This window comes from Pteropus medius, unplaced genomic scaffold (assembly GCF_902729225.1).
Source record: "Pteropus medius unplaced genomic scaffold, Ma_sr-lr_union100, whole genome shotgun sequence".
Taxonomy (NCBI): Eukaryota; Metazoa; Chordata; class Mammalia; order Chiroptera; family Pteropodidae; genus Pteropus; species Pteropus medius.
This window is the reverse complement of record NW_024354875.1, coordinates 28,111,265-28,124,555: the sequence shown is the minus strand read 5'-3', so window position 1 is coordinate 28,124,555 and position 13,291 is coordinate 28,111,265. Positions and strand designations below refer to the sequence as shown.

The 13,291-nt window shown below is 31.7% G+C and overlaps 1 protein-coding gene and 1 pseudogene across 1 annotated transcript in view; one reads left to right on the top strand and one right to left on the bottom strand.

Annotated features, from left to right (window-relative positions):
* The window catches only part of SCN9A (sodium voltage-gated channel alpha subunit 9), a 124,691-nt gene that overhangs the window by 32,802 nt on the left and 78,598 nt on the right, over window positions 1-13,291 (top strand). The window lies entirely within an intron of this gene.
* Window positions 12,948-13,066, bottom strand: LOC120597462 (uncharacterized; annotated as a pseudogene).

Sequence of the window (13,291 nt, the reverse complement as noted above, 5' to 3'; positions counted from 1 at the left end):
ATATAAAAATATATAATATCTGGAGTTAATTTAACCAGAAATACATAAATAATTATGTAGAAAAAATTTAAACTTTGATAGAGAACATATTATTTACCTCATTAAAGAGTAAGTCTATGCTTTTTGTTCAGAAGGCAATATTATAGAGATATAATTCTTCAAAATTATTGTGTCAGTTGGCTTTTTGAAGAAATTGATTAAATAGAAGAATAAATGATCATTTACAGGTAAATTAACCTTAAGCAAAGAAGAAAGGAAAGAACTTATCTCAATATGCACTGAGACATGCTACAAGAACTCTTTGTAGGAGGAAAAGTGAAGAAAGGTTATTAAATAATACTTTCAGAACATTAAAATAAGATGAATTAAATGAAGAAAAATATTATTGACAAAGTTAATGGTAGACTGGAAGATATTCACGATTCTGAAACTGAGATATTAAAAGCTAGAATATACAGGGAATACCTGCAGCTCAACTAATAAAATATAGCAATCACAGTAGAAAAATTAGAAAAGGGATAAGAGCAAAGAATTCACTGAAGAAGAAATCCAGAAAGCTAATGGGCATATGAGGAGATGCTCAACATCTTTAGAGACCAGAGCAATGCTAATTTAACCAAAAAGTGATATATTTTTTACCTCTTAATCTGATAAAAGTTAGAAAACTGAATAATGCCATGTGTTGATGGGGATGTAGACATATTGAACCTTCATAAACTCTGGCAGGAGAATAGAAAAGTGCAGCCATTCCGGAGAGGAACTTGGCACTACTTAGATCAGGTATGTAAGTATATATGCACCCTAGGGCCCAGCAACTATACTCCCAGGTATAGATTGCCAAGGAATTCTTACACAGCTCCATAAAGGGACACATACAAAGTTGTTCATCACATTGTTACTTGTGGTAATGACAGAAGTGAGCTTACTGAGGAAGTAATGAAGTTTAAGCTGGGAGGAGCCCCAGCAATGTGTTCACATGGTTATATGTTTTTGGTAAGATTCTACAAAAGTAAGATGTTTTAACCATGCCATAATTTTCCTCCTATCAAGTAGTGTTGGAGTAGCTGTAGACATATCCGGTTTGCAGCAAACAGGAATTGAGTTGGAGATGCATTTATTTAGTTCAGTGGGATGCATTTATGTGGTATCCAGTCATTTTCACATGCATTTATCATTTGCACTACTATAAAAACTTCTAAATATGTAGAACAGGCGATGTCTTCAGCTCTTCCTTTCAATCTTTCCAGAGAAAAAAATGTGCCTCCCCAGTACCTGAAATTGTGATTACCATAGTATTTTTTAACAGTTACATATTTTTGGAGGGTGCATTTATAGATGGCGTATTTTAAACACCAGTGCCAACTTGGAATTCTTTTTTTTTGCATTCTGCCTATTGTAAAGCTTTCCAAGCTACACAAAATAGGCATAATGAAATTCTAAAATATATCTTTAAAGATTTGTTGAGAAATCCACATACAAGTGAGGTGCAAGATATTTATCCATAAACATGATAAAGCTCAAACATAACAGCCTAACTGCAATTTGGAAAAATATATAAGAATATTTTAAGTTAAAAATTGCACATTACCAAAATATGTGTGTATACATACAAATAGATATATAAGAAAAGCACTTTGTCATCTTTAACTTTTTTTATGAAAGTACTAAGAGAAAATGCAGTTACAAAATTAGTGAAATGTGAAACAATGATAAGATAATAAATGAAATCAACAGAGTTAATACTAACATTGAGCAAGTAAGAAGCAGAATCTCTCTGAGAGGAAGAGGTGCCTTTCTTACAGAAGAATTAAATAGGTTCTGATTGTTTGATAATCCAGATAATGAATAAGAGTGAATCATGAATATGTTGGAGGAAAAAAAGAGATTTAAATTTCTTGCTGGTTTGCCATGGCATACCCAATATATGTGATAATATAAAACTCATCATATGTCACTACATTGAGGACATAGATAAAAAAGTGGTTAATGAGTATTGTCAGTTCAGAGTATGTAAGATTAGCCTCTGAACAAGAGTGACTAAACAAATGCTCTGATATCTCATATATGAAAGGAACCTGATGATGGTTTTTGCAAATTTGGCAGTAATACTAAAAATTTACCTGCTGTTAAAAATAACAAGTTAGGAAGCTCAAAGACATTTACTCGATTATCAATAATAAGCACACACATATGCCATACACCACACAACCATTCCAGTCTGTCATGCTGAGGGGAAAATTAAATTTCCTTTTTTCTCCATTACAAAATTGTTGCCCTGTGAAGAGAATAAAGTCAAAACTGGAGGAAAATTATTAAAAAGATATGCTGGGGTTAATTAAATTTTAGAGTTTGTGTTGTTCATGATATTGGTTAATTTTTTTAAGGAACAATTTATTTAATTTCTGAGGTCATTGTTCACAAATAATTACTTTTGTAGCTAATTTGTATTTGTACTTTGCATTTTTGTCTAATTTCCCCTTCCCCAATTGTATAAGGCCCACAAAATCTGAATCTGCCTCTCATTTGTGGGGGGATAAATGGCACCCAGGTGTTCTCATTAAGAGAGCAAATAGTTAAAATGATAATATACATTGGAGTATTGTGCAGTAGTTAGAAATACAGATTAGATGTTCTTACAGTCACATGGATGATTCTTAAAATCATAGCGCTTATTAAAAAAAGGGAAGGAGGGAGGGTGAGAGAAGAAAGAGAGAAAGGAAGGAAGGAAGGAAGGAAGGAAGGAAGGAAGGAAGGAAGGAAGGAAAGAAAGAAAAAAGAGAAAGAAAATGGTATATAACACAATTTATGTTAAATTAAAGATACATCCAAATAATATTTAATTTTCAAGAAAATGTAATAACACAAAGATGCATAGTAAATACATTAGGACAGTTGCCTAAGGATGGGAATGGGAAGAGGGTGGAATGGTGGGGAGTGGGATATGGGACTGACAGAGAAGAGTGATAATAAAGAGAGTTTTGCATGCCCAAAGATAACAATGGACCATGAACTGGGGAGTTTTAACCATCTAATCTCGAGATTTAAAAAACATCTTTAGAATGCTGGAACTTTGGTTTATATTATCTACAATATAGCTAAATTATGATTCAACATTACAAGCTTTGTGCAAACTTTTTTATTTTAAATTAGAATAACTTGATATTAGATAAATCCAGAGAGAGAATCTAAAGAGTTCATGAAGTTCTAGATGTCAAATTTCATGGATGAACTAAGCCAACGATGATTTTTTGTTGTTTAGAAAAGCTGAGTAGTGAAGATGGCCTGGGAAAAACCTAAAAAATAAATAACAAAGATAGCTCCTGGACCATAGCAAGCACTTAATAATCTTATGAATGAAGTTCAAGTGTCAAGGTATAGGACTTATTAGGAATACAAGAAGTGGTAAAGAACAGTGAACTTCTACTCAACTTCTCTCCCTGACTAAAACCTGCCTTCTTGAGTCCAGATCAGGTGCCTTTTCTGTGTATTCTCTTTCCTTTCATATGATAGGTGAATTGCAATTGTTTACCTGCCTGTATTCCCCAATAGACTATAGGTCCCAGAAGACAAGGATCAAGACTCCCTAGTTTGTATTTGTGTCCTCAGCACCTAGCATTCTGTCTAGCACTTAGTAATTGCTTTTAAAAAAATTGTCGAAGAGTAAATAACAAGAAATATATAACACATAGAAGAGATATTAGCATCACGTAATTGTACACATGTAACAATCGTTATTTTTATAACCTGTAGGAGTTAATCTTAAAATAAAGATTACCTTCCTTTTGTCCTTTTGTAATTTAAACAATACGGAATTGATAATAGTTAGGTGTTCTTGCTTTAGTCTTTTGTAGCTTAATAAAGAAAAATCCCCAAAGCATATTTTGTTAATTCTACTAGCAGGTTATTATGATGGCACTTGAAAAATAAATTTTAATGTAAATAATAACATTGTAAATATTTTAATTATGGCTAGTTATTTAAGATTCATTCTCTAATTATTTTTAAGTTACTGAAGGGTCTTTCAAAATCAGGCTACTTTGAAAAATAGTAATTTTTATATAACAGTATACTGTAAGGGAATTCTTGGACAGTGTTTATACAACAGGGAAAAATATTCCATGTACTTAAAAAAAAACTGAGAACAATGATCTTAATAATAAAACCATTCAAATGCAGACTGAAATAATTGAAAGTCAAATAAGATTAAAGGAAATTTAGTTTATATAATATAATGATGAAAGATTTAAGAAAATGCACAAATGAATTCATTCATGTGTTTTATTATACATAGTTTTAAAATCCATAAGACGTGATCATTATTGCTTTGTATAGTCATTGTTCACTTTACATTGTAGTCAATTTTTCCTAATACGTACACAGATACTTACCCATTCTGATGTTCTTCAGTTCTGTCTGCATTGTAGTACTTCCATACTTCTACTCTTAGGGTCTTTTCCTTCTGCCTGAAAACTTCTTTTAATGTACATTTTGAAACAGTGATGAATTCTCTCAGTTTGTGGGATTTTTTTCTGAAAAAAAAGTTTTTTTTTTTAATTTCTCATTTACCTTTTTAGCCTTTCAAAAAGTACAATATTCTTATAGAAAAATAATTACATTCTAAATATATAGTGCACTGAATTCTTCCAAACTATACAAACCATGCAATCAGCACTGGAATAGAAACAGAACTTCCTCACTCTAGAAGGGTATTTTTCCTCCCTGTGATATTCTAGATTGTGAAGGATGACAAAGATTAACTACAGAATCAAGTGGCCAGTCTCCTTTGTTACAGCACAATTACAGGCCAAGGATACACTGCTCTCTAGGATTTCATAATCTTAGAGGTTCCCAGAGACATTTAATTCTAACAATAATTTGAGTGAAGCTATGTATTTATGGGCTGTAGTTGAAAGGTGACACAGATAAGTGCACCTAACCCACCTTATCAGGGAGAAAGCTCCCTAGTACTGATGAGGCGTGAGGACCAATTAAAAGTTCTCAGGGCTTAGGAGGTTGGGGAGAGTTACCCTGGTTCAAACTAGCTTTCCAATGAAATATACTAGACAAATCCATAATGAAAATAGGCAATTAATTGATGAATAATGTGCTGTATTTTACTGTTTACTTGTGCTGCTATTTAAAGAAACTATGTAGAGTTAAAAACAAATTAAGATATTGTATTGAGGAAACAGATTGTGTATAGATTCATAAAGGCTGTCTTAATTCCAGTCTTCTTGCTGCTTATTTAAAAGTTTTGGTTAACTTTTAAATTTCAGACAAAACAAATTTTAAACAAACAAACAAAAATAATATGGCCGTCACCTAAATGCCTAAATATAATAGGTTACAACCATCAGTTTTACTGAACGGGTAAAGGGTAAGATGAAAGCATCAGAGATAGAACAATTGTCAATTTGAAAATTTGTACAATCTTCCAAAAATGATAAAATGATGTTACACAGGAAGTGTTGAAGGGCCTGCCCAATTTAGAGCTAAAAATATGTATTTCATTTTGGTCAAAATAAGACAGAAATTTCAAGATAGCAAATTAAAAGATTAATGAGGGAGTTTCACAGACATTTTAATGCATAATAAATGCAATGGCAAATAGTATTTGAGTACAACTCATGGTGCTTTCAGCTGTCAGCCTAAAGTTAGGAATCTTCAGTTATCTGAAGTCTCAGGCACTAAGTCTCACTAGGATGCCATTTAAGCAAGGTGTAGGATTTCCCTACAGTAGAGATGTCAGCATGATTAAATCTTAAGAACTTAAGATTTGAGTTCCACTCATGTTGTAGTACTGCTGTGCAATCATAAAATCTGTCTTTCAGAAAGGCACACAGTAACTATGCATACTTTGCTAAAGAATAATGATCAAGACAAGTAGTGTCATATGCTTCCATAAAAAGAAAGTATTACAGGGCAGTGCCAGGATGTTAGGTCCTGTTTGGTCATTTCTCTAAGGACCTCTCAAAAGTCACATGAGCATATATCTAAGTTTGCCCAGAACAGTCTAGTTTATACCTGTTATCTTGATGTCCAATGTGATGTAACATTTATTCTTGACAAAAAAATATCTTGGTTCATAATATAAATGCTGTGGCCATCCTACCAAGGATGGAACCAAATTTGTAAACGTGTTCCTTACAGCCAAGGTGGATCTGTCTGTTGCTTTCCTCCAATGATGATAGTAGGTATTCTGATATCAGTAAAATGAAAAACTATTGAGAGGCCTTTTAATTACAATTCAGAGAGCAGATAAGACGACTCAAATCCTGTTTAATTATTCTTTTTTCCCTATATTGTCCAGATTCAGTTCTCTAGTAGCTTTTACTTTCTTATCTAAATAGTAGAGCTACTGGATGATCAAGTGTACTTCCTTTTGTCTTTGACTTTCAGCTTTATGCCTTACTGTTGACATGTATGATTTGTACAATCTTCATGTTCCCCTCATGTACTGAGGCTGAGTGTAGGAGGGACCTCTATACTTTTTTTGGTGTCAAGATATAGAGCAGAACTTCTAGACTCATGCAGAAGTTTTTCTAGTTCTCATGGAAGAGAGCTTATAATAGTTCATACAAGAAGTAAACATTACCTCCCTCTTCCCTCCTATGATGTTTTTCTCTTTTATCATGTGCTTTTTGATTTTATGAATAGAAAAAATTGTGAAGGGGATGTCAGTGACCATAAGAGAAGATTTTAAAATGCCATGATGGAAAAGAGATCTTTGTAGGTTTTTTTTTTAAACGCCTACAGCACCTGGTTGTAGTTTTAAGAAATGGTTTAAGTGTATCCTTAATGGCCAGAGTAGAGCTGTCTGTTGCCTTGTTTTGTTGATGTTATCGGGTGTTCACATATCAGCAAAAAGAGAATTTCTGAGTCAAATAGGTTTCTTTAATCTCATTGTTACACCCACGGTTCCTTAAGTAACACAGAAATCAAAAGAGAACCTTTTGTATTGTAACAGATATATATAATAAAGCCTTAATTTAACAAATTAAAAAACATTTAATATGCTTAACATTACCAACTGAGGTAAATTATCCTTATTCTAAAAGAAAACACATACAGGATCCCTTACAGATGTATTTTTTAGCCTACTTAGTCATAATAACTTTCAAGTATAATTAGGACTCAGACACTGTGACTCCACTCTAGTTCTGTTTATAAGTTGTAAGCTCACTCCTCACCCAAGAGAGCCCATTTATAGAAAATTATCCTCTTAAACATAATGACTTAAAAAAATTTACCAGCTTTTCTAATGCATCTGTTATTGATCAAACTGATGCTATTTTGTACTGTGTACAATATTGTTTTTATGTAACAATTAAGACCCATTTTTATTAAAAGTAGTTCATATTCTAGGTCTATTATTACTTAGGTACATTGTAGATAATGACAGTGCATTTATTTGATAAAATCAAATTTACTGAGACATTTGTTAACTTTCCATAATAGTAATTCTACATCTGTGATTTCTTTTTTTAAAATAAAATTTTAATCTTGAAATAGTTTACAGAAAAATTTTTACAGAAAAATTTACAGAAAATTTACAGAAAAATTATGCTGATACTATGGAAAGTTTCGTGTATTCCATTCTGTTTCCCCTACTCTTAACAATTTACATTATTATAGTACATTTGTCATAATTAATGAAACTATATTCGTACAATATTATTACCTAATGTCTTTATTCAGATTTTCTTAGTTTTTTCCTGTCCTTTTTTCCTTACTGTCTTTCTAGATCCCATCCAAAATGCCACATTACATTTTGCCATCATGTCTCATTAAGCATCCCTTGGCTGTGGCAGTTTCTCCGACTTTCCTTGTTTTCGATGACTTTGACAATTTGAAGGGGTATTCCTCAGGTATTTTGTAAAATGTCCCAGACTTTTGATTTTTCTGATTTTCTTAGAAGAAGAAGACTATAGGTACAAGTAAAGCACCATTCGTACCATATCATATCAAGGGAAGATATTATCAACATGAGTTATCACTGTCAATGTTAGCTGTGAATTATTTTAAATTGCTTTTTAAAATGCTCATGCGTGTATTCTCTTTAAAAATGAATGGTACTCCAGCCAAAATTTTACCTGTGGGGAAATATCATTATCTGTTTCCAGAAAACTGACATTTTAAAGCAATTTTTCATTTTACAATAGTATTAATGAAACATTCTATTTTACTTATTTTTACATTTGTCCACTGTCTTAAATAATTTAGATTTGACCTCATTTCAGATTCTGGCAGATATTCAAAATGGTTTATTGGACCAATTTTAATTTTATATAAATAGAATTTAAGTTAACTAGAGGTAGGAAACTCAATAATGAAATATAAAACAGAGCCAGATTATTATAGAGTTATAAACATGTAATTGTTCTCCTGCTCCTTGAAATAATGAAATATTATATTTTAATCCCTTTAATCACAATTAAAGAAGAAATTCAAATATTACTTGCTTTCTACAAGAAATGTTGAAAGTTGTCAAACGAAAACTTTCTGATAAAAGAATTATATGGGAAATATTTTTAAGAGAATAACTCCATTTTTTTAAGTACAGATTTCATATGTAAGATAAAGTATGCTGATAATTATCACAAAAGCATGGTTCATATTACAAAAGTATATAGACATAATACAAACATATTCTACCCGAACCACAATAGAGTTAATACTCTGCCATTAATAAATTAATTGGGAACTGCAGTTTAGAGTTATAATATTAGATACTAGTTGTCTAAGTATCTTCTAATATGAAATTTGGTGGGCAAAGTAGTCAGGAGAACACAAAAGTATTTTCTTTGTGTGCAATATTGTGATCTCCAAAGAAAATGCCATCATATTATTAATAAGTGGAAATATGTTTTCAAAATTACAAATTAAACATGAAAAATATTGACTGTGAACTATATTAAATTCAGATCAAATAAATCTAAGTGCTTCTTTTCAAGTATTTTTTTTGAATAAAAAAAGCATGACAGTTCATTGTAAAAATTAGAAAAATAAAGAAAAGTATAAAAAATTAATAAAAAGAATCCACAGTACCTCAGATAGGATAACCTTCATTAAACATATTGTATATTAATTTCAGACTTACTTTATATACTTTTTAAAAATTGAGGTGAATATACATGTATGTTTGTGTGTATGTAACCTGCATTCCATTATTCATTATAACTTTTGTTAATAATTCATTAAATAGTCTTTGAAAGCACTCTAAAGGCTTCTCAGTTTTTCATTATATATTCATTTTATACTTAATGAAACCCTGTTATACTTTTGGATTGATTACGATTTTTCAATATTATAAAAACATTGCAATAAATACCTTCATAAATGTTTGAGGACATCTGATATTATTGCTTTTGAGTAAATTTCCAGAATGGAAGTTATTTGACAGTATAAATGAATCAACACATTTAAGACTTTTGATAGATATTGCAAAATTACACTAAAAAATTTGTACACATTATTCGTCCCCATCATTCAGATGAGGGTAGTGATTTTCTCTGTAACCTCCAACCTTCAGTTTATCCTAATCAGGAAAATGTCTCCCATGTGTGGTGCCACTGACATTCATCACCCCTGTCCCCGTGTTGTTTGTATATACTTTAGTGATTCAGAAACTGTGTACTGAGGGTGTGTATAAATAGAAAGATGGAAGGGAAAAAGAGAATAGACCTATTGGAAGCAGGGAACTGGTGTTTGGACATTTGAGTTCATGACATCTGCTTACCTGAATCTGTCAAATAATTCTTGAAAGAAATAACACCCTTCAGTTGAATGTAGGATGTGCACAAATACCAATTCTTCAGCCATCTTTTCTCCAAGACACCGTGTAGGCATGTGTATACTGAAAGTCTGTTGAGGCAAGTAACCTCTCCCCCTCACCTTTATGATTTCCAAAGTGTTAAGGAATCTTCTGAACCCAAGCAGAAACTGCACTCACCGCCTTATTTCTCAGATTAATGTATTGCAATTTCTAAAAGGCTGCTAACGTCTAGCATCAAGTCACCTGCTTTGTGAACAAAGTTTTATAAACTGTACCAAGCTTAGACTTTAAGTGCTAGAACTAAACTTTAGATTCTCTGGAATTAATCTGAGACCAAAAGCAATCTCATATTTATACTGAGCCTATAGAGACCTATAAGGTGGTTGCTGGTGAGTATGTGCCTTTGGCTCCATTTTAATATACTTCTTTCCTCTTCTCAGGACAATTTTCATATATTTCATGATTCCATTTTTTAGCATATTTTTATGACAGTTTTATTGAAGTATAGTTTATATACCATAAAAATCAACCCTTTAATGGGTACATTCAGTGGTTTTCAGTATATTTACAGAATTGTGTAACCACTGCCATTATCTAATTTTAGAATATTTTTTGACCCCCAAAAGAAACTGCATTCCCATTGACCATTAACAATTACTCCCCATCACCCCCACCACCCAGCCTCTGACAAATAATAATCTACTATATGTCTCTGAGGATATGCCTGTTTTGAACATTTCAGACAAATGGAATCATACAGTATGTGGCTTTTTGGGTCTGGCTGTTCTCACAGGGTTTTCATTGTTCATTCATATTGTAGCGTGTATCATACTTCATATCTTTTTATTGTTGAATAATATTCCATTGTGTGGATATGCCAGATTTTGTTTATCCATTTATCAGTTGATGGACATGTGGGTTGTTTCCACTCTTTTGGCTATTATGAATGATGCTGCAATGAACATTCACATACAAGTTTTTGCGGGGTCATATGGTTCAGTTCTCTCGAGTATATACCTGGTAGTGGAATTACTGAGTCATGATCTTTCTGAATCATTCTACTTTTGCATATTCACATGCAAATGTCCCTTTTTTTTACTACATTATTTTAAAAAATCATAACAACTTTAGTTTCAATCAAAATATGTCTGCTCTTATTGAAGTTGAATTTAGAGAAATAATGGAGTAAATAATCTTAGTAAAATACTTTAAAAACAAGGACAAACCAGCAAACACATGGTTGATTAGTGTAGAAATTCTGTTCACAAGATATAATGTCAGTTGCTTCTGGTTGGCAGAGTGGACCGAGTTGTTCATAATTATAAAATTTCATAATTCTAAATCTATGACTAGACATGTGTTCTTATTTCCAAATATGCCATGGTATGGCTTTCAACATATTCTCTCCCATGGAATGTTGCTGTGCATCTACCTAGGCCTCCACCTTTGGAGAGACTGATAAAAGAACCCAGGAATTTGTATCAGATATATATATATGAAACTTTGTGCTTGCATCAGAAACTCACCTCTTGCTTATATCTCTGTCACTGTCTCTGTTTTTACACCAGGAAATATATGTGTGTGTATGTATATACATATATATATATTTGGAGTTATTTAGGCTAATTGTATTCTCCTTTACTATAGTGAAACCAGGTTTGTCTCGTCTATATAATTTGGTGTAACTGGTGTCTCTTTTGAGAATGTAAATTCTTTAAAGACAAAAACTGTGCCTTTTCCTTATTCTCACAGCTCAAAATATCTCATATGGTAACATGCCCAGAATAAGTATTTGGTAAAAATATTTAAAATGAAGATGGGTTAGCAGGTTTAAAAAGATGTTACATACCAGGGAAAGAGGCAAACTCAAAAGTATGATAAATCATAAAAAGAACATTTTTCAGAAAAGCCACATTGGCTTTATAAATTTAAAAATAGATCAATACTTTGCAAAATGATTATTTTTTGTTGTTTTTAAACTGGTTTACCACTTCATTTAAAAATATTTAGCTTTCTAGTAAAGGGTTTATACTGACACATTGTGCCCCAATAATTAAGGGGGGAATCACCCATTTTGTTCTAAATGTAACTGAGATTTATTGTGTTTGATGTGGGAACAGGAGAAACCTGAAAAGAATAATTAGTTTCTGCTTCTCATACTCTTTTTAAAACATCTATACAACTCATGGTGTTACTACGATGATTAACTTAATTTTTAGCGCTAGCATTGGAAAGTAAAAGAGCCAGTGATGGCTCCTCTTAATTCATCCTCCCTCTGTGTGTGATGATTACTTAACATACAACCTTTCAAGCTGTTCACAGTAAGTTGATATGCTGGAGGTTAAAGTGTCCCCATTCTCAGGCAATCCTAATGGAAGAAAAGAAAGAATTTATTTTTATTTTCTAATGCAGGTGTTATGAAGTTATTTTGACTCATTGAAATAATGAGTCTATTATTTTTTAAATAATTTATTTTTCATGCTCTTCTATTTGCAAAACTCCAAAATGATAATATATAGAAACTTGAATTTTCTATTTTCTACTTTTTTTCCTGCAGTTTTGTAATTTTTTTTTATTTATATATAGGTTAGATAGGGAAGTCATGGTTTGAATGTATATCATAGTGTTTTGTTTTGTTTTGTTTTGTTTTTTTTTTGCTTTTTAATTTAAATCATAAACATTCCTCATTTCTTTGTTCTTTTCAAAACATTTTCCCAAATTGTTTTTAATTCAAAACAGAAATATAGTTTTTCTGATTTGTAAAGGGGTATGTATTTATTATAAGGAAATAGAAATGTGTAAAATAGAGTAAAACAATCTACCACCTCCTCATTTTATAGAAGTACATTTCCTGAGAAAGAAGCGGACGGTGTGAGCATGTTTTGAGATGTAAGACAGAGAGGATCAAGTGATCAGAGAGGCAAGAGGAGAACCTCAAAAGTGGTGCTATCAGAAGCACTGTCATACTTTGAAATGAGGAAAGTTGAGTTGAATTTCACTAAAAATAAATACAGATGAAAGGTAAAGGGAATTAATTTTTTTTAAATTAAATTGTCACATTTTTACTTTTTTTTTAAATTTAGTTTTATTTTTTTAGGGGAGGCAACCCTTGGTTGACCTCACAGATGGCAAGGACCTTGTCTGCTTACAATCCCTTATTTTTTATTTTTTACACCTACAGCACCTGGTCTTCTTAGGTGGTCTCCCATCCAAATACTAACCAGGCCGAACCCTGCTTAGCTTTCGAGATCAGTCATGATCTGGCTTGTTCAGGGTAACATGGCCATAGATACATTTTTTTCTTTTAAAGCAGTGATGTGTTAAGTTCAAATTCTAAAATAAAGATGGTTAGAAAGCATAGAAAATAAGTGTTGCACATGATAGTCATTTAATAAGTGCTAATTTAACATGCTAATAATTCTGTGAATACATTATTTTTTATAGTTGAAACCAAAAATCTGTTTATTAATTATAATTATTATCATTATTAATATTATTTTTATTTTAATGTGCCAT